The sequence below is a fragment of the Pezoporus flaviventris genome, unplaced genomic scaffold (assembly GCF_033815535.1).
Source record: "Pezoporus flaviventris isolate CSIRO_AGI_PZ_B2104156 unplaced genomic scaffold, CSIRO_AGI_Pfla_v1 ptg000066l, whole genome shotgun sequence".
Lineage (NCBI taxonomy): Eukaryota > Metazoa > Chordata > Aves > Psittaciformes > Psittacidae > Pezoporus > Pezoporus flaviventris.
The window spans coordinates 10043609-10065809 of NW_026892614.1; the positions used below are offsets into that span (position 1 = coordinate 10043609).

Here is a 22201-nt window from a genome sequence, read left to right on the forward strand (position 1 = left end):
CCCAAGGGTACACTGAGAATGAAAATAAATTATCTGGTTTGTAAGCATGGGATATCATGACAGTATGGTACTTGCCATCAGGTCAACAGCAAAAATATGAGTACAATGGTGCTGCAAAACTTTGAGTAAGAGAACTGTTTCTTAGATAGTTTTCCAGAGTTGTGTATCAAGAATATTGCGTGCAAAGCACACACACACCAAGAATATTTCAGGAAAAAATTAAAATTCACTGAGAGGAAAGGACTTTATTCTAATTTATATAAGTGGATCCTCTTAGCCATCTCCCCCTTCTTACACTCTTATTAGCTTAAAAATTAAAGAACAAAAGGTTACAAGGAAAGTACCAGCTAATTAGCAATTCACAGTGCTCTGCATTTGTTCACTATTTTAGTCTCACCAGAGCAGAATATTTTCATTTCAGTAAAATCTAAGCAGCAAGAAAAGGTTATGCTTTATGCATTTGCATAATATATGCATACTAAAGTTGTCATGATGGCACACTTTATTGATTCAGCTGTACTAATGACGGTTTAATTTTTACATTCACAGTACAGCCACCACTAATCTTTTTGCCTCATAGCTGAGAACTGAAGCATTTAGTTCACTCTGAATGCTGGATAAAATCTTATTGCGTATGTAAGTATAAAATAATTGGCTTATTTGAATGCTAATTGCCTTTAAGATTCTTGCTTCTCTAAAGATAGAAATCCAACCTTGGCCATGAGTTGTTAATAAAGTAACTGGAATGTGGCTCTGAGCATAAACAAAGACATCAGTGAAAAAAACAAAAGCCATTAAAAGATGACAGGATGCGGGAGGCCAGAGAACAAAATAGATTCAGCTAATATCACATTTGCTTTATGGTCTGAAATGGGTAATAACAGGCATATAGTTACTAATATACTGGGATCCTGGTCTGATACCTTCAAAGATCAGGAATCACTGGTATAAACACATGAAATCATGATAAATGGGTATCCTACTGTGTCTTGAGTTTAAAAGACAAATGTGTTCTCTTGTCTTTTCTCTCATTTCTCATCTGTAAACTGCTAGAACTGCAGTTTAGTCCTTTTTATATGTCTTATATTTAAGCTCAAAAAAGGACTCAGTTCATTCAGCAGTCAGGATACTGGATGGTTTCTTGTTGAGAAGAGATCTGAGGTTATGCCTTTTATGCGGATGAGCTTCAGTTTATTGTGTAAAATTTCCACTGTTTACAAAGAACATAGTTATTGCAGCAGACAGTGTCTCAGCAATCAGAGAGCACTATCCAAATCCATGGAGAACTTGGAGAAAAGACAACAAAACTCCTGAAACTGGACTCCCTTGTTTGTTGCCCAGAGGGGAGGGAGAATCATTGCTGCAGGATGACTACTGTGAGTTCTGCAGCTAGATGAGTGAATCCTTGATTTCTTTTTTTCTGGATTTCATGGTATAAGTTTTCTGATTGTGGTTGGAGAAGGGAAAACATTTACCACTAAATATATCCAACAGTACTAAAAATTCAGAAACCCCTAGTTTAAAAGAGTAAGAAAAGTAAATGCCATTAGCAAAATATGAAAGCTAAAAAAAACCTTTTAAATAAACAGAGACAATGCTTAGAACTAATGTAATTTTTTTTGATACATTATGAGTTTTACCTAGTTCTAAATGAATAATAAAGTACTTCTGCCAGAAGAGATTAAGCTGGCTCAGAAAAGCAGAGGGGACAGAGAAAGCTGAATAACTCTGAAGGTGTTTGCACCTGGAATATCAGCAGAAGCAATACAACTTCAGGTAGGCACTGAGTGCTTCCCTTGATACTGTTTCCTCACCAGACTGTTGGTAATTATTGAAATCTCTGAGAATGTGTTTTATCAGTGAATTTAGTAGTCACAAATGCTTATTTATGAATTATAAGCAAAACCAAGGAAAACAATTACAAGAAAAGTTATGTTCAAGACTTCAATCTGCACAAAAAATATTTGTGTGTCAAATATGATCATTTTAGGATTAATTTATTCAATTATACTTTGGGAAGGGTTAAAGGTAGGAGAGGGAAAGCAAGTATCACAAGAACCTAAAACAATTTTGGCTGGGAATGCTTTAAGTCAGTAAAAAGCAAGAGAAAAATCACTGGTATAGTAAATTGTCTCAGACAGACACTGGACAAGCTCAGGTCACTTCACAGGTACTGTCTAAGCTATCTGTTTGTCTGGATGCTCTCTCTCAGCCTCTCTTTTTGGACTAAATATCTTTTAAAGTACTAGATTAAATATCTTTTGACACACGTATTTGAAATTTATTTTGCTAACTGTAATCACATAGCATAGTATGCAGTCTCTCTTCTTCCATCTGTAGTGCTCATGTCATTAACCCTTAATAAAAATGACTGCAGAAGAGCATCTTATAAGCGTCCAATTAATTTTATTCTGGAATAGCAAACAATTTTAAATTCCAAAAATTTGTGAAATAGAAGTATTATACATACCAATACAATACATACCAATAGCCATACCAATACATAACAATAGCTACAGAGAGGGAAAAGGATGTAATGCTTTGACCATTAGTCTATATAGACTTATATCTGTTCTGGCAAGTGCATAAACTAGTTACAGGGAGCAATGAATAGCAGATTAGATTGTCCCTGTCACTGATACATGGGGACATTGATCCATGGTCCTAGGCATTGCACTTTCCCTCAGTTTTCTGTTGGCTGCTGGGTACAGCCACAGCAATGGGCAGCTCCTCTACTCTTCTGTGCCATAACTTCAACATTCTTAGTCACAAGGAGTAGAATATTCTGTACATAACCTTTTTATTACTTTCCCAAGCTCCCTCTGGGAGCTATCTGCATCTGTACCAACACTTGTTTTAGGCAGGACTTAATAAGTAGGGCTGAACCATTAAATGATACTAAGAATCCATAGCAGTAGTCTCTAAGCACAAGTTTTTCTTATCTTCCCCAAAAAACTAACCACCCATTCGTATATTTTTCTGTCACAAAGGCCATCGTGCGTCGACGCGGGAATTGTGGACAGCACAGAGAGTCGTGGACAATGCAGAGATGATCAATGTGATCAAGCGATTACCATTTATTGAGCATCAGACATGATCTTTTATACACAAATCCACACATTGATTATCCGCTGACTGGTTAACATGCCTTGCCAACAAGCTTCTGATTGGGCTTTACACAAAGCTGCTTAATACAAGTTACAACAACTACTTCTGCTTAGCACTAACCTCAACATCCTTCTACTGTGGTTTTACATCCTGAGTTTTATTCTTATCGTTGCTAACGTTGCAATTTCACTTCCCCCACTGCTATCCCTGGCTAACCTCCCCTCTGGCCTAGTATTTTTCCACTTACAGAGAAGCTCTACTTATGCTAACTGAGAAGCCCGACTCATGCTAACTAAATCCATACAACAATCATGTCCATTATTACATTTCTCTTCCAGGGATAACTGTGAGCAAAGACACTGCATAGCTGGGTCTCCAATGTGAAGCCTTAAGCATGGCACTCAAAGAAAGGCACTAGGAGAGATTCAGTTTTCACAAGATAGCAAGTATTGCATGTCTGGATCACTTTTTTTCATTTCAAATACATCTAAATGTGGCCTTGACACTGTAAGAGTGACTTTATAGCTACCGATTACTAATAACATCATTGCTTGTTTTTTCAGTTAGAATTGATAAAACTGGGTACTTTGGGGAAAGTATGAACGTTATGAAACTTCATGAAATGAAACCTCCCTCCTTGGCCAGAGGCACTCATGATATATTTTCTCTGCTACATTTGTTACTGAGAATTGGAACAAACTAGTCTGAGTATCAGGATAAACTGACTATACTGGAAGACAGACTTCAATCCACTTGGTTAAAATGTTTTGGTACTTTAAGAGAATTAAAGGTCTGACCACTTTGCCTTCAACTATGGTTTCATCTAATTACCAGGAGGCAACCTGTTTGCAGGCAGTCAAAAAAACAAGATTCGTGCTTTGGCAATAAAACAGCGCACTGTCTTGGATGAACTGTCGGTACTTCTGCACACAGCAGTTTTTCCTAATGCTCTGCAAGTCAGAAGAATACCTAAATTATGTGGTACTTAGAATTCTAAGTGATTCAAAATATTAATTATTTAAATTAAGAGCTGAATAAAAAAATTAATAAAGCCAGTGGGAATTTCCTCAAATCAAATTAACAAAGTTTTAATTAGTTCCTAATTTAGTCTCTTTGAATAAATAGTGAGGTTTTTGCTTATTATTTTTTCTGTTTCTTCTGAACTACTATTTTTCTTATGCACACAAAAGACAAGAATAAGATAGTGCATCATACTTACTGCTCATCAGAAAGAAGAAAAATGTTACAGCTCTATTTGAAATTTTGTTTTCATTGTAAAATATGAGAGCCTGTTCCTTTTATATATCGTTGAGAAAACCAGTGTATTTCACAATAACATTTATTATTAGAAAGTTTATCAGGGATTTATAATTTGCGAGAAAATACTTTTAAAAAGCATCTCAATAGAAAGCAACTTTGCAGTGCTAAAGAACTTTGTTCATTAAAGAAATTGATTTCCAGCAAAATGTCTTATGATAATTTGAAAAAAAACAACTTTAGTTCTCCTAATAAATAGTATTTTTGAATGCCTGGAAAATTTGGCGTGGTACCCAAAAAAAGTATCTCATTTGTTCCTGCGGTAATAATGCTAAAATATCGCACACTTCTTCCAAGGGTAACAGTTGAATACCAGCTATGTCTTTTCAGATGGACATGTGGGTGGCAAGGCCTTACCTTTCTCTGGAGGGTGATGGAAGAGCTGTTGAAGCCAGTCCTCCAGCAACTCATTCCATGCCACACACTGCAGCCTTGGAGGGCTCTGTATCCAAAGGAATATGAGGAAGGTACAGAAGGGCTTAAATCCCTTTTTCTGTCTGGGGAAAACACCCAGCACTGTGAGGGAGGCAGATGAGGGCACATTACTTGCATCTACTTCTGATTCATGTGGTTTAAGTTGGTGAGAACTTTGGAGTGATTTAGGTTAGAATTTCTAGACTTTAGCCCACATGCCACTTACATGGATTAATGGTACTACATAACTCATTGGTCATGAGTACTTTGTGTTACTGTAACTGCAGTACATTTGCCCTCACAGATAAAACAGGCTTCACAAATTCAATTCCGATGTCACCTGTTCCCTTTAATATTACCTCCTCTACATATTAATATCATTATCTGGTGGTGATCCCAATTACACATTTAAAAGGTGACCGATAAAAAGAGCCTGTCAGCAACTTCGTATTAATTCCAGGGTTGAAACACTCACGTGGGTTAGAACATTTAATTTAATTTGGTTTCTCTGACTTCTAGCAACCACCTCTTTCTCCAAAGACAGATGAGTAAGTCCAAATGTTTACTAGCTCATGTGGGCTGACAAGTGGGCCTATGGAGCCCTGTCTTCAAAAGGCACCTTCAGGAAGGTATAATGCTGGGCACAAATGATACCTACATAAACAAGACTACCCTTGTGGTAAGGGTGTTCTCCAGCTGTAATATATTGCCACTTGTTTCAACACTCTTATCTAAACCAGGGAACAAGTTTTGATGATTAATTTTTGAATCCTCTGATTTTGACCAAGCTGTAAAAAAGCATAGTAAACTGTTCTTCCTTAATGACTGCTGAGATTGCCTAATGAATCTAATGGTTAAATGAAGAGTTTTCCCTGGATCATCCTTATAACTCTTTCCTGAAACAAACCACAGACCATTTTAATTGGAGAGATGGAGACAAGAAAACAAGGTTAAAAACACAAGAGAAACTAGAGTAATAAAATTAGAATGCATGGGAATGTAGATGCTAGCTGAAATATAAATATTTTTGAAAGTACCTAAAGTATGCTATAGAGCATAGCAAAAAAGATACCTAAGGTGAAGTCAACAATGTTACCTTTAAAGCTCAAAAACTCAGGAGTTTAGACTCAGTGTTTACCTTATAGTTAAACATCTGTGACCATCGTTATGTATTCAAAAGTGGAATTGTTGAATTGACGCAGAAGGATTCAGAAAATAAAATAAAAAATAAAAATATTCTGTAGAAGGAAAAAGGGATCAGTTCTCAAACTTCATCATATTCTGGAGTTTTTTGGACATATTTTCCTCTCTGTACTATATATATATATATAAATGAAATAGAGATCACTGCCTTCTATGCCATCTATGCAAAATAGCTCTTGCTGTTACATGGTACCAAGAGATTCCTGTCAAAAGAAAAAAACAAAACAAAACAACACAAACAAAAAAAGCCCCCAAACAAAAAAAACATTTTGAAAGGATAGATAATTCAGCCAGTAAAGCTCTTGCAAATGGGTGTCTCTATTCTGTGTCACTTTAGGAGACCATGTGCTGGATTAAGAACTAGGAATCTGCATTTTATTGTTAATCGCTTTTATTGTTAAAAAAACTTTGTTTTTTATCATGAATATTTATGTCTCATTTTATAAATGCACTCAAATGCTGCCTACCTGACTTGTAAGTCCCTTTCCTGTCTGTTCTTTGGTAATGAAGTAGACTCTATTTTCTTCCCTGTAATGTCCTTTCTGCTTTTTACTGCATGTGCTATAACTCTTCAAAATCCAGTTTAAAGTTCAGACAGTATCTACTAAACATGCTTCAAATAACAGTAATTTCACTGTAATTAGGGAGTTTTATAAGAAGTTGCTTGTGTTAAACGTGATAGGCAATCACACACTGTTCAGCCTCCCCTCTGTTCTCTTAACTTCCTTGATTTAAATAAGAGATATCCATGATATCTGAGACAATCCATCAGCTCAGAGACCAGATGAAACATTTGGCTGCCTCCACCAAAAGCTATACTGTAAAAGCAACCGATTACACAGAAAAATTTCAGATTAAAATCTTGGGTGTTAAGCAGGCTTCCGTATAGTATCTCTTAGCCTGAGTAATCCCAGACCAAATAATTTTTCACCTGAGGTCAATGAAAATGCAAATATTTTTCTCATACTTGGTATCTTTATATACTGCAATTCTAGTAATCTGTATTTGGAAAAAAAGCCTGAAGAACTGCCTGGTTAAAAAGACGCAGATCTTTAGAATTTTTAAAATCTTACTTTTGCCAGATTTGCTACAAAACACATGACCCTGTGTGTGAAAAAAAAAAAAAAAAATTACGTTAAATAGATAAATCCCCTTAGCATGAGCATGTAATATTATTAAGAATGGTATTTGCATTTCCTTGGCTACACAAAGGTATATAGCAAGAACATAAGATACAGTTTCCTAAGTGCTATATATTAAATGCATTTTTTAATTAGCTGTAATGCAACCAATGGTTTTGGATATGATTAACACTGTAGAAATAGTTTTTTCTCAGAATCTATTATTTATATTTTCAGCAAGGACAGTCTGCTTTTAATTCTACTTCAGAGCCTCATAAATATTGAAATTGTGCAGTTGAAATCACAAATTTAGTGTTTTAATCACAGAAGGTACCTGTTTTAATGAAGTTCACCAGAGCTTATTACGCAGACAATATATGCATTTGAAAATATTTTCCTCCTAGCTGGTACAGAGCAACATTTTAATATGAAAATTGCCTTTAAATCACTTTTATTCTTCTCAGCATTGAATTACTGAGCAGAAATCTACCTACTTCCTTCCTTCCAATAACTTACACTTATGATCTGATATTGGATTTTCCTTCTGAAAACTGCATACAGCACTAATAATACCTTTGGGTAGCCTAATAAAAGTTGTAGTAAAGCTGAAAAGTGAAACTTAGTTTTGGACATGCTAAATGCCACCCATTTATGAGAAACAAGCATTCATGAGCAACTGATCTAAACCATTGTGATTTTACTCAGCTGAGACAAAAACACGCCTCCCAGGATCTTGATTCTTTTTCCTTGGTCTGAAAATATTCAAATTTTCACCTCTCACTTCTGGGGAGAAATATAGAAACTGGGATGGGAAGGAAGAGGAAGGAAAAAGGGAGACACTCTCTCATTTCTAATAAGCAGTAACAGAGCAAGATAGGAGCTGTAGCGTTTGACCGTGACTCCAAGGATCACATAATGTGTTTGGCCGTTAAAGCTAGGCAGTCACCTCACAAAATAGCTTTCCTTTAGCAAGTTTACAGCTAGCCTAGCCACATGGGTTAGGGTAAAGCTTAAAAATAAAGGAGAAGCCGAGGAGGCCCCTGAACCTATTTTTTTTCCACTGTTATTTGCGGTAGCAATTAATGAATTAATGAACATGGCAATTCTACAGTACTGAGCACACCTTCAAGGTTGGCCCCTAAATGCTGGGAAATAACGGCATGCCTCATCTGAAGACCTTTAGAGATCTTTGTGCCTCCACTTGACAGGATGGTGGCTGCTTGATGGGGATTGGAAAACTCTCCTCAGGAAACCAGCATTTAGAGTGTTAGGTAGGACCATAAGAATCACAGTAAAGCTCTGGTGCCTGCATGCCAGATGCATCTAAGTCAGCTGGATCTAAGCTTTCTCTACCCAAATACCTTACTGATATTTCACTTTCTTATCAGCTGTTTTACAAACACTGAATTCAACTTTAAATGGTATTGAAACAGCTGTTGTTTTCTAGCAACTTTTTTCTTAACATACTCTACCTGCTTAATAGGTGTTGGTAACCAACAGTCACTTTGGACTTGGTTGTTTGGATCAACATTTTATCCTACAGCAGTAAGAATCCCCTAGGTTTCCTATTCCCTTGCCTCAAATGACTCAGCAAGAAAAAAAAGCACAATTTTTTTGTTTGTCCAAAGACCCATATGCTGACAGAGCTTTCAATAGCTCCACAGTGTATTTGTTTGGCAGAAAGGAGGGAATAAACACATTGTGCTCTTAATTTCTCTCTTCCAATATCTTCAGTTTCATACCAGTGGGACCAAACCTCTGCCTTTGTGTGTGCAAGACCAAGCGTTCGCCTGGGCTGCCATTTGCACTTTTTCTATGCTTCCTTCATACAGGTGGGTGATAATGACTAAGGCAATGAGGATCAAATGTCTGTGGTGTCACTAAAGCATTCAAAGGAATGAACTCAGTGGCACATCTGAGCTGATACTAAAAATTTCTCACCCCAAAACCACGTTAGAAAGGTAGTGAGTATAGGTTTGAATGGAGCAGGTGCACTCTGCTCATAATCTCATCCAAGGAATAAGCCTAGATGCCTAAATGTGATGCTAATTTAAAATCTCAGGGGCAGCACTTATTTTGCTTGAAGTCTAGCTCTTTTATTTGGTTTTCTCTCCATAATCACTTCTCTTCCTGTGTGACAAGGCCTATCAAATTGATTACTCTCTGACAGCAGTGACAACTTGGCAGTCAGGCAGCCGCAAGCGGTCAGCTGGCCCTTTTGTCACTCCTGGCATCTGATTGAAAGCTGTTCAGGCTCTAGGTTTCGATGAGATTTCAGGAAGGTGCAGAATCCAAGCCTGACACATTCAATATGCTATTCCTCATCCAAAATAGACAGAACAGGACCTCTTTGCTAAAGCACTGTTTCAAGGGAGTAATTTATTTGCCAGCTGTGAAAGTCTGTCTCTATGGAAAGGAAGCGGGTGCCAGGTTGTAACTTAGCACAGCTATTTTCCCTTCTGTTGACAAACCAGAGGTAAATATTTGGAAGAACCAACAGCCTGGTTTTGTTTTATTTTGTTTTAAAAGGTTTTCTAATGACAGACAGTGGAATTTGGTTTTTCAATTGTTTTTAAATAAAAAAAAAAAAATCAAGGGTCAATCAGTATCCATATGTCTTAATGCTTAACAAGAGACATGTAATTAGCCATGTAGTCCATATGTGCTTACTCAGAATGTGCAGCTGATTATTCCACACTTCTCAAAGTGTTTTCTCACTGGAGTGATGGCCCCATAAAGTCATTTTATGAGGGGAACATAAATTACCAGTCATCAAGACTGGTTTTCTGACTCCCTCTCTGCTCTTTTGGGGCTGATGAACCTTTCTTCTGATGCATCTGACTCTTTTCACTTATTAGTGTGAGTTGATTTTTTTTTTATTTTGAATAAACAGGGCAAACGGACCCTGACAAGATCATTTGTTTTCTTGTTTCAGAAAGTGATTTTCTTAGTAACTTACAGAGCTGGGATACACAACTAAATTTTTTGTACTGTTATTTTTGAAAAGCCACGTGAAAGAAAAAAAAAAAAGATTAATTTGTAAAGTTAATTTTCTTTAGCAAGTTTCCTTTTTATCAAACAAACAAAGGCCAGGAGTGTGGCCATGAAACTGTTGAAAGAGGACTGAAATTATGTGTATTACATCATTGTGCAGAATATATTGATAATAGGAACATCTGGGTCCGTAATAAATTCTCAGCAAGCTGAAGAGGTAGGATGGAGATTACTGTGTGCTATGCAGTGAAGATAGATAGAACCTGGATACTGAGAAAGGGAAATGGAGAAAAACTGGCATTGTGGTGAGACTGAGGAGATAATTTAATGCTTTATTAAATCATTAATAATACATTAGGTAGCAGATATGGAGTGCCAAGGCTGGACATATATCATGGCTCTGTTACCATTGGATTTTCTTCAACAACTGACAGGAAGAAAGAAGGAAGCAAGCATTAGCCAGCTCTTTGTATCATCTGGGAAGGAGGAAAGGGTGACTGCAAGGGACCTTCTGATTCTTGGACTTAGATACGCCCATTATGCTTCCTATAAAGTCTAAAATTATAATGTTGGAAATGTTGGGATGACTATGTAGATGTTTTTTCTGGATGGCTCACTGTACTTCACGGTAGAAGCAAATAGTATAGAATAAGCTGCATATCATTAAAATCAAGAATATGTCATTAAGAGACAGTCATCAACAGGGACTCAGGAATTATGACTTCTTCTTAAGCAGTTGTTTATTAAACATTATTTAATTTTTATGGAAAAAGTTAAGCCACAGGATTTTTTTTTTATTAATTTCTAAAATATGCATTATAAAACAGCTTAGATCAGCAGATGGTCTTTAAAGACACTGAATTCAATAACAGGGAGGGATTTTTCATACAGTAAGTGTATATTCAACTTTTCATCTTGTTTCACCACTGAAATACCACAGTAAGAATAAAGTAGGAGACTAGGATGTAGAGGCAGCCCTCCCAGTTCTCCATGTACAATGCGGAAACTTCTGTGAGAAGCAGAAGCATTCCCTGTGAAAGGCATACATTTCTTGCTAACCTCAGCAGTAGCCCAACCTTGAATGTGAGTTCTGCTGAGCTTGCAAGCACTCATGCTCTTTCTCCCTGCTGTTGGCACTATACATCCATTAGAGGATTCAGTTGTACTTGACACAACATTCTATAATTTCGGTCCTTGGCCAGTATTCTTTCCTAGCATGTACATAGAAACATTAAAAAATAGGCCTGCAAAAGAACAGCAGACCATTTTAAAGTGATCTTTACTGGTGCTTGTCTAACCTGTTCTCAAAGGCTTCCAATGTTTCCTGCAGCTTCTAGGGTAATTTGTTCTAGTGCATTTGCATTGTTAAAAAGGTTTTCTTGACATCTAAACTTAATCTTTCTTGCTGCCATTTAAGCACACTATTTCTTGTTCTGTACATGATAGAGAGCAAATTGTTCCTCTGCAGCATCTTTTATGCTTTTAAAGGCTATTGTCACTCTCTTCTACACCCTTATCTCTCCTAGATTTTAAAAAACACTGTTTCAACTTTTTTTGGTATTTTGATGTTTTTGAGAACTCTAGATTGTGTCCCACTGATCAACAACTTTCATGAATTATAGCATCCAAAATAGGGCAATGAAATTAAGCTACGGCTAGGCTACTGATTATACGTACTGCTTATGCATTTACATGCCCTTTCAAAAAACAGAATCATAGAATAGAATCATAGTTGAAAACTAGGTTGAAAAACACCTTTAAGATTATTAAGTCAAACCATTACCCCAGGAATGCCAAGACCACCACTAAACCATATATCACTGAGGGACTCATCTACATAATTTTTGAACACTGCCAGGGATGGTGATTCCACCACTGCCCTGGGCAGTCTGTTCCAATACCTGACCACCCTTTCTGTGAAGAAATTTTACCTAATATCCAATCTAAACCTCCCCTGGTGCAGCTTGAGGCCATTACCTCTTGTCTTATCCCTTGTTACTTGGGAAAAGAAACTGGTTCCCACCTCATTACAACCTCTTTTCAGGTAGTTGTAGAAAGTGGTAAGGTCTTCCCCCCGAGCTTTCTCTTCCACAGACTGAATAACCCCAGTTCCCTCAGCTGTTCCTCATAAGACAATATAATAGTATTGTCTGAGTCATATTCATGTTGCGATCCATTTTAGCTGAAGGACCTTTTTCTGTAACATTGCTAACAAACCAGACATTTCATAGCTTGTAGTTGTCCTCATAACCATGTAGAAAACTTTACATTAATTTTTAGTAAGAAGAATTTCAGGCCATTTCTCTAGTTTATCAAGATCCATTTCGTTTCTACTCCAGTAACCTATCCTCTTCCAGTTTCATTTTGCTTAGCTACAGCAGGTAGTACAAGAGTCAGTAGACAATTGCAGAAGTTCAGTCCTTATGACTGTAGGCTCAGTTGCAGGTTTTATAGCCAACATCCGATAGTGTCATCTTAGACCACATGTCTCTAACTTGCTTATGAGCATCTCCTGTGAAACACTATTAGATTAACATCTAGATAATGGATATCTGCTGCTGCTTCTCTACTCGAGTCCTGTTTCTCTATTTAGCAAGAAACAGGTTTTCTTTGATATGATTTGTTCTCAATGAATCCATGTAGGCTGTTCATCATCTTTGTTTCTGCTTGGTACTCATTTGTTTCAAGAATTTTTCTGAGACATTAAAATTAGGTGGTTAATTTATAATTCAATTTTTTGCAGACCATGCTTTTCTCTTTGTTCAAGAGAAGGTTTATTTTGCTCCTCTTCAGTCATCTAGTATCTCACCATATTCCAAGAGCTCTTTAGATTAATCACTAAAACATATTGCTGAAGTACCTGTTTAAATAAGGTTTATTGTATGAAATAATTTCAAAATCTCTGACTTCTGTAGGTATTCAGTAACCCCTCTGCTTTCTGTATTCAAGGCTAAAGTAATACCCTTTAGTCATTAACAGAATTTATGTCAGTCACCTGACTGAAGATGCATTAATTTTTTTAAAACATTGATGCAAAGAATGTCACGTATCTGTTGACCTTGATGCCAGTCCTGGATAAATTTCTCTCTCTGTTTAACATTGTCTTACAGCATATATTACAACATACATTTCCCACAGCATTTCCTTCTATCACTTATTACTAACCTCTTGTTACCTTTTATGCCTTTTGCTAGTTTAATTCTTCTTGTCTGTTTTTTTCCCTTTTTGTTATTACTTTATCATCTTCCCCTCTAATGTGATCTAGTTTCTGGTTTTGTAAACATTCCTCTTATTGTAAAAATGTGTAAGCACCATAAATGCAACCTTACAATAAATTTTTAGAGTAATACTTTCCTGACAAAATATACAGCATCTTTTTTCAATGGAATATGCATTGCTACTTTCCAGTAAATATTAAATACAATCTCTGTTCCGAGTGACATACTCTGCAACTATGAATATTGTTACAGTATCACCCCTAGTCTGGTGGAAGGCACTCTGCATTAGTTATAAGACATATAACACAGTCGCGTATCATGTATTTTAATATGCATGAAATTAGGACTCTTTCCCTGAATTAATTCAGATACCTCAATTGCAGAGCTCTGTCTCATGGACTCTGAGGATAAATTGGTTAAATTTAAAATAATTAGTCTATATAATGGGTGACAAAAATTACAATTTGGTAACCCATTTCTAGGAAATGCACGAGATATTGTTATAGCTAATGAAACATAAGTTTTTCCATTTTGAAGTTGTGACTTGAGGAGCTCTTAATGGGATATTTTACTGTCCTGGGTTCAGCAGTAGCAGTCATTTTTTCTCCTTCTTAGTAGCTGGTGCAGTGCTGTGTTTTTGACTTTCAGCCTCTGAACAGTGCTGATAACACTGGTGTTTTTAGTTACTGCTCAGATGTTTAGACTGACCAAGGACTTTGTGAGCCTCATGCTCTGCCAGGGAGGAGGGGAAGCCGGGAGGAAGCAGAGACAGGACACCTGACCCAAACTAACCAAAGAGGCATTCCATACCACAGCACGTCATGCCCGGGAAGTAACTGAGAGTTACCCGGAAGGACGAGGTATCAGTCAGTGCTCAGTCGGGCGGGGTGGGGCAAGTTACCAGTCAACGAGTGGTGAGGTGTTGTATTCTCTTCCCTTGTTACTTAACCCTTATCACTGGTGGTAGCAGTAGTGATCTGTGTTATACCTTAGTTACTAAACTGTTCTTATCTCAACCCGTGGGAGCTGCATTCTTTTGATTCTCCTCCCCATCCCTCCCGGAGCAGGGGGAGGGCAAGAAGGGGGGTGGGGGTGGGGGTGGGGGTGTGAGAGAGAGGAGACTGCGTGGCTAACTTGACAACAGGGTTTAAACCATGGCATTTACTTACATGCTAAATGCTTTACCAGAAATAGGGTATAAGTACTGTTGCATGATCAGATAAATATTGCTGCTGTTCCCTTAGCTCATCGCATATTAGTATTTAAAGGCTGCATGACCACAAGCTGAATAATTTCAACCAAAACAAAAGGCATCTGATAAAAACAGTTGTAGAGAGCTCTTTAGATTCCAGCAATATTACTGAAAAGGGGTAATGTTTTGTACCAGATGTGGTTATCTCAAGTAGTTCTCTGTATAGTTCCTCTTAATTCAGGTAAATTAGAATGTATTGCTGAAGAATATAGAGCGAGTCTTGACAAGACATGACTCTTGCATCTCCTTCCTCTTCCTGGCAAGAAGGTAAAGCATAAGTTCATGAAACAAGTAATCCTAAAGGAAAGACTAGGTTTCAGCTGAACAACAGATATGCTGAAGAAGCTGTGCCAGCCGAGATCTACTAGCTGCATAGTTTAAAGAGTCAGGGAGGAAAGACTTTAAAGTTAAAAATTCCCAGCCATGTGGTATTTTCTTGCCTGTGTGTGATTTGAGACATTTCTGAAGAGCAGAGCTGGTTTCAGTAGGACACGGGCAGCTGGCTCCAGTTTGACAAAGGTGACAGATACAGAGCCAGCTCCAAGAGAATGAGACTGAGACACCCAGTGTTTGTGCCCATTTATACCAGAGAAACCAAAGATACATAGACACAGTACATCACATAAAACTACAAATAAGTTACTGGAGGATCAGGGCCATTTATAACATTCCCATAAGGTGCTTATCTAGAGGAGAACTGGAAGCAAACCCAGAGAATGAATGACTGCCAGTGCCAGAGACAGTCTGGGATAAATCAAGTTTGAGTTCAGTCCCCCCAAAATCACTGTCTTCAAAGAAGTCATTCTGCAAGTTTTTGTAAAGCTAAGGTCAAACTTAGAAATAAATAACCACAAACTACTGCCACCATATTCAATCTGCAGTGGTCACCACACAGCCTGCAACTTAAGGCATGGGAAAAACAAATGGAAAAGGTGGTTTGATGTGTCTATGTTTCAGAGAACTGATACAGCTTGAAAAAAATCATTCAAAGAAAGATAGAGAGTTCAGTGTCTGAGACACCCATATGCTGCATTCAGCTAAAAAGGATAGGTGAATACAGTGTAATTGTTTTCAGAACTTCAAAAATCTTTTGGCATTCATGAGGCAATCCAGCTGTAAACAATGTACGACTGTAACTTCATTTCAACCTGCTTCTACTGTACGCTAAAAAGAAAGGGCTTATTTTTAGATAAGTTGTCAGAATTTGTTAAGCCAGTTGTGAAATAGTAAAAGGTCAAACCAGTATTTCAATTTCATTTAGCTGTAATTCTCAGCCACATAAAAGAGATCTATTTGCCTTTCTTTTTGCAATGGTTACATAGTACTTAACACGCAAGTCACCCCAAACCATTCCATCACCACAAGTTCAGATTTACTGCACCCCTGAGGCAGAATAGATGCACGACCAAGGCTGCTCACTGGGGCTGTGTTGCACGGGCGTGCAAGTTCCCAAGATTACTTGTCCAAGGTCCCACGGAAAGGCAAGTTACCGCATAACTCCAGCATCTTCTCCCATACCCTGTGCTGATTTGTAGCCTTATGTCCTGGGTTCAGCAGTAGCAGTCATGTTTTTTCCTTTGTGTTAACTGGTGCAGTGCTGTGTTTTGACTTCTAGTTTTGAGAACAGCGTTGGTGAAGCCGATGTTTTCGGTTGTTGCTAAGTGATGTTTACCCTGACCAAGGACTTTGTGAGGCTCATGCTCTGCCAGGGAGGAGGGGAAGCTGTGAGGAAGCAGAGACGGGGCGCCTGACCCGGGCTAGCCGGGGAGGTATTCCATACCACAGCACGTCATGCCCGGGGTGGGGGGTAACTGGGAGTTGCCCGGAAGGACAGGGGCTTCCGGGTGGAACTCGTTTTCTTGGCCGGTGGTATCGTATTCTCTTCCCTTGTTATTTTCCCTTATCATTGTTTTAGCTGATAGTAGCGGTGGTGATTTGTTGCTGGACTGTTCTTGTCTCAACCCGTAGGAGTTGCACTCTCTCGATCCTCCTCCCCGTTCCTCCGGGAGCGGGGAAGGGGAGAGCCCCGGTGCAGGGAGGGGGGGGAGACGAACACGGACCTTGATTGTTGTCAGCTTGGCACCACTCACTGGGAGTGAGTGAACAAGTTACCTGACTGGGTTTAAACCACGACAGTTCTTTTTGGCGCCCAACGTGGGGCTCGAGGGGTTGAGATAAGAACAGATCTGACTGGATTGATAGTCACTCGTCACAATGCTGATTTATTGGCTCTCAAGGTTTTTCCTCTTGATCTCACAGTTTCAGTATACCATATCTTACGTCCATCCGGTATTGGCTGTATTAGTGTTTTTCAAGTGTGGGGCTTGGGCTAAGGTTTTTATCCCATTGTACTTTATGGTAATGACTTGTAATACAATAGAATCATTGATCATGAAACTGATCTGGTTTATGTTCCCAGTGTGGTCACCACCTTTATACTTTGGGAGGTATATGATGGAGGTGCTTAGCAATTACACATCTTTTTTCTCCTTCTCAGGTGCTCAACCTGTGAAGGAGACATCCTTTTACCCTCCTAGTCGTCCCCCCAGACCATTTACATTTGAGAGTTTTGAATTTTTTAAATGGCCTTTTAATGCTCTTGAGACTTGTTTGCTGATGGTGATGGGAATCACCATGCTAACACGCATACAGAGTGTGTTTTGCCCACTACTGATTTCAAGAGTTAAGCAGATTCAGGTTTGGGTCTTGTCTGGGGTCAAACGACGATGTAGGAGGACCGAGAGATTTTCCCAGAGGCTGGACAGCCATGAGTGGCAGGGTGTGTGGGATAGTATGGGCAAGTATCTAGGTCAGTGGGCCCCTCCAGTATTTTGGAATTTCACTACCGAACAACTGCAAAATCCAGAAGAATTAGTAAAACACTTAAATGAGGTGTGTGGTCATTCTGGCCATACCAGAGATGGACAAATCACGGCAACGTGCTGGGGCTTGGCCTATGCTTACAGGGCCTTGTTCAACACTATTCAGCACCTTCAAAAGGAAAAGAATGTCGGCGGATTTGAGGGCAAAGTGACAGTCGCTACTCAAACTTTGGCTGCAATGAACTGCGCAGCTACCCCAGTGGCAAGTACAGCAGCTGCTCAAACTTCAACTGCAACAGACAGCGCGGTTACCCCAGCTCCAAGCACGGTAGCTACACCACCCCCAGCAACAAGTACAGTTGCTACTCAAACCACAGTGATAATCACTGCAGCCAAACCAGAGGACCAATTCGTACCAATATCAGTTGCCCCTGTACGCAAGAGAACAAGCAAAAAGGAGGCAAAAAGGGTGAAGCGAGATGAAGAACCAATGAATTCACCACCCGGTCCAGAATCTGATCAGGAGTCATCCTCACATGACGAAGAAGAAGAAGAAGTAACTTCTCGACCTCGGACCTCAACCGAGCTGCGGAATATGCGAAAAGATTTTACCCGTCAACCAGGGGAGCACATCATCACCTGGTTACTCCGATGCTGGGACAATGGGGCCGATGGTCACGAACTAGAAGGTACAGAAGCCAAGCAGCTGGGATCACTTGCTAGAGAAGGGGGAATTGACAAAGCAATTGCAAGAGAGAAAAAGTCCCTCAGCCTTTGGAGGAGGCTCTTGGCAGCTGTGAAAGAAAGGTTTCCGTACAAGGACGATGTTACGAGTCATTCGGCCAAGTGGACTACTATAGACAAAGGCATCCAGTCTCTGAGGGAATCGGCCATCGTAGAGATGATCTATCACATCAAGCCGAATAACGGGGATACACCTATAGATCCAGATGAAGTTGAATGTACACGACCCATGTGGCGAAAACTTACACGGAATGCACCGTCATCATATGCCCATTCATTGGCAACAGTGACCTGGAATGACATAGTACCACTAACAGTGGATGAAATGGTTCATAAACTCCGAGAGTTCGAAGACAATCTCACTCCTTCTATCATCTCAGCTGTGAAAAAACTGTCCCAGGACCTCGACAAATTGAGGGACGATGTATCTGATTTATCCAGCTCCTCACGTGTACCAACACGCGTCTCAGCTATTAACAAAAGACGTCCTATTGTTCAAGAGAGGAGATACAGAAGGTATACGCCACGGGGTACCCTATGGTTTTACCTGCTGGATCACGGAGAAGACATGACAAAGTGGGATGGAAAACCTACTTCAGCTTTGGAGGAACGGGTGAGTGAACTGAAGAGGGGAGCAAGGGCCAAGACTGATCGTCCCATGAGAGCTACGGCTTCAGTCTCTGGTGAGCAGTTTCCCAGATGGAGTGGAAGAGCTGATTTTACTCCAGCTCCTGTGATAACGAAGAATAATCCCTTTCAACACGACTTAAGTGTCCAATGCTGTGACGACCATTAGAGGGGCCCTGCCTCCAGCCAGGTGGAGGTAGGGGACAATCGGATTTACTGGACTGTGTGGATCAGATGGCCTGGCACATCAGTCCCACAGAAGTATAAGGCTCTAGTAGATACCGGTGCACAGTGTACCCTGATGCCATCAAGCTGTCAAGGGGTGGAACCCATCTATATTTCTGGAGTAACAGGAGGATCCCAAGAGTTGACTGTGCTGGAGGCTGAAATCAGCCTGACTGGGAGGGAGTGGCAAAAGCACCCTATTGTGACTGGTCCAGAGGCTCCATGCATCCTCGGCATAGACTACCTCAAGAGAGGGTACTTCAAAGACCCAAAAGGGTACCGGTGGGCTTTTGGTATTGCTGCTTTGGAGACTGAGGAAATTGAGCAGCTGTCCACCTTGCCTGGTCTCTCAGAAGATCCCTCTGCTGTGGGGTTGCTGAAAGTTGAAGAACAACAAGTGCCAATTGCGACCACAACAGTGCACCGGCGGCAATATCGCACCAACCGAGACTCCCTGATTCCCATCCATCAGCTGATCCGTAGACTGGAGAGTCAGGGGGTGATCAGCAGGACCCGCTCACCCTTCAATAGCCCCATATGGCCAGTGCGAAAGTCTAATGGAGAATGGAGACTAACAGTAGACTATCGTGGCCTGAATGAAGTCACACCACCATTGAGTGCTGCCGTACCGGACATGCTAGAACTTCAGTATGAACTAGAGTCAAAAGCAGCCAAGTGGTATGCCACGATTGATATTGCCAATGCATTTTTCTCCATTCCTTTGGCAGCAGAGTGCAGGCCCCAGTTTGCTTTTACTTGGAGGGGTGTCCAGTTCACTTGGAACCGACTGCCCCAGGGGTGGAAACACAGCCCTACCATTTGCCATGGACTGATCCAGACTGCACTGGAACAGGGGCAAGCTCCAGAACACCTGCAATACATTGATGACATTATTGTGTGGGGCGATACAGCGGAAGAAGTCTTTGAGAAAGGGAGGAAAATAATCCAAATCCTGCTGAAAGCCGGTTTTGCCATAAAACGGAGTAAGGTCAAGGGACCTGCACAGGAGATTCAATTTTTGGGAATAAAATGGCAAGATGGACGTAGACAGATCCCCACAGATGTGATCAACAAGATAACAGCAATGTCTCCACCAACTAATAAGAAAGAAACGCAAGCTTTCTTGGGTGCAGTGGGGTTCTGGAGAATGCACATCCCAAATTACAGTTCGATTGTAAGCCCTCTCTATCATGTGACCCGGAAGAAGAATGATTTTAAATGGGGCCCTGAGCAGCAACAAGCCTTTGAGCAAATTAAACGCGAGATAGTTCATGCAGTAGCTCTTGGACCAGTCCGAACCGGACCAGATGTAAAAAATGTGCTGTACACTGCAGCTGGGGAGAACGGTCCTACCTGGAGCCTCTGGCAGAAAGCTCCAGGGGAGACTCGAGGTCGACCCCTCGGCTTTTGGAGTCGGGGATACAAAGGATCTGAGGCCAGCTATACCCCAACTGAGAAAGAGATACTGGCAGCCTATGAAGGGGTTCGAGCTGCTTCGGAAGTGATTGGCACTGAAGCACAGCTCCTCCTGGCACCCCGGCTGCCCGTGCTGGGCTGGATGTTCAAAGGCAGGGTCTCCTCTACACATCATGTAACTGATGCTACATGGAGTAAATGGGCTGCACTAATTACACAACGAACTCGAATAGGAAATCCCAGTCGTCCAGGCATTCTAGAAGTCATCATGGACTGGCCAGAGGGCAAAGATTTTGGAATGTCACCAGAGGAGGAGGTGGTGCGTGCTGAAGAGGCCCCACCATATAATAAACTGTCAGAAAGTGAAAAGCAGTATGCCTTGTTTACTGATGGCTCTTGCCGTATTGTGGGAAAGCATCGGAGATGGAAGGCAGCTGTATGGAGTCCTGGACGACAAGTTGCAGAAACTGCTGAAGGAGAGGGTGAATCGAGTCAATTTGCCGAGGTGAAAGCCATCCAGCTGGCCCTGGACATTGCTGAACGAGAAAAGTGGCCAGTACTTTATCTCTATACTGACTCATGGATGGTGGCAAATGCCCTGTGGGGGTGGTTGAAGCAATGGAAGCAGAGCAACTGGCAACGCAGAGGTAAACCCATCTGGGCTGCTGCACTGTGGAAAGATATTGCTGCCCGGGTGCAGAATCTGGTGGTGAAGGTACGTCATGTAGATGCCCATGTACCCAAGAGTCGGGCCACTGAGGAACACCAGAACAACCAACAAGTGGATAAAGCGGCTAAGATTGAAGTGGCTCAGATGGACTTAGATTGGCAACATAAAGGTGAATTATTTTTGGCCCGGTGGGCCCATGACACTTCAGGCCATCAGGGCAGAGATGCAACATATAGATGGGCCCGTGACCGAGGGGTGGACTTAACAATGGACACTATTGCCCAGGTTATTCATGAGTGTGAAACATGTGCTGCAATTAAACAAGCCAAGCGGTTGAAGCCTCTTTGGTATGGAGGACGATGGTTGAAGTATAAATATGGGGAGGCCTGGCAGATTGACTATATCACACTGCCACCAACCCGCCAAGGCAAGCGCCATGTGCTTACCATGGTGGAAGCAACCACCGGGTGGCTGGAAACATACGCTGTGCCCCATGCCACTGCCCGGAACACCATCCTGGGCCTTGAGAAACAGATTTTGTGGCGACACGGCACCCCAGAGAGAATTGAGTCAGACAATGGGACTCATTTCCGGAATAACCTTATAGATATTTGGGCCAAAGAGCATGGCATTGAGTGGGTATATCACATCCCCTACCATGCACCAGCCTCTGGGAAAATCGAACGGTACAATGGGCTGTTAAAAACTACACTGAGAGCGATGGGTGGGGGAACTTTCAAGCATTGGGATACACATTTACCAAAGGCCACCTGGTTGGTCAACACCAGAGGATCTGCCAACAGGGCTGGCCCAGCCCAGTCAGAACTTTTACATATTGTAGAGGGGGACAGAGTTCCCGTGGTGCATATGAAGAATTTGCTGGGGAAGACAGTCTGGGTTATTCCTGCTTCAGGTAAAGGCAAACCCACTCGTGGGATTGCTTTTGCTCAGGGACCTGGATATACTTGGTGGGTAATGCGGGAAGATGGGGAAGTCCGATGTATACCTCAAGGGGATTTGATATTAGGGGAAAACAGCCAGTGAACTCAATTGTATGCTGTTGCCTGCTG

General features: G+C 40.7%; 1 long non-coding RNA gene across 1 annotated transcript; it reads left to right on the forward strand.

The window, feature by feature from the left end:
- The first annotated feature begins 520 nt into the window (after positions 1 to 520).
- Positions 521 to 5773, forward strand: LOC133278310 (uncharacterized). Its single transcript, XR_009746517.1, has 4 exons — positions 521 to 636; positions 3447 to 3554; positions 4756 to 4892; positions 5359 to 5773. It is a non-coding gene; the product is annotated as an uncharacterized LOC133278310 (long non-coding RNA).
- Positions 5774 to 22201: the final 16428 nt, after the last annotated feature.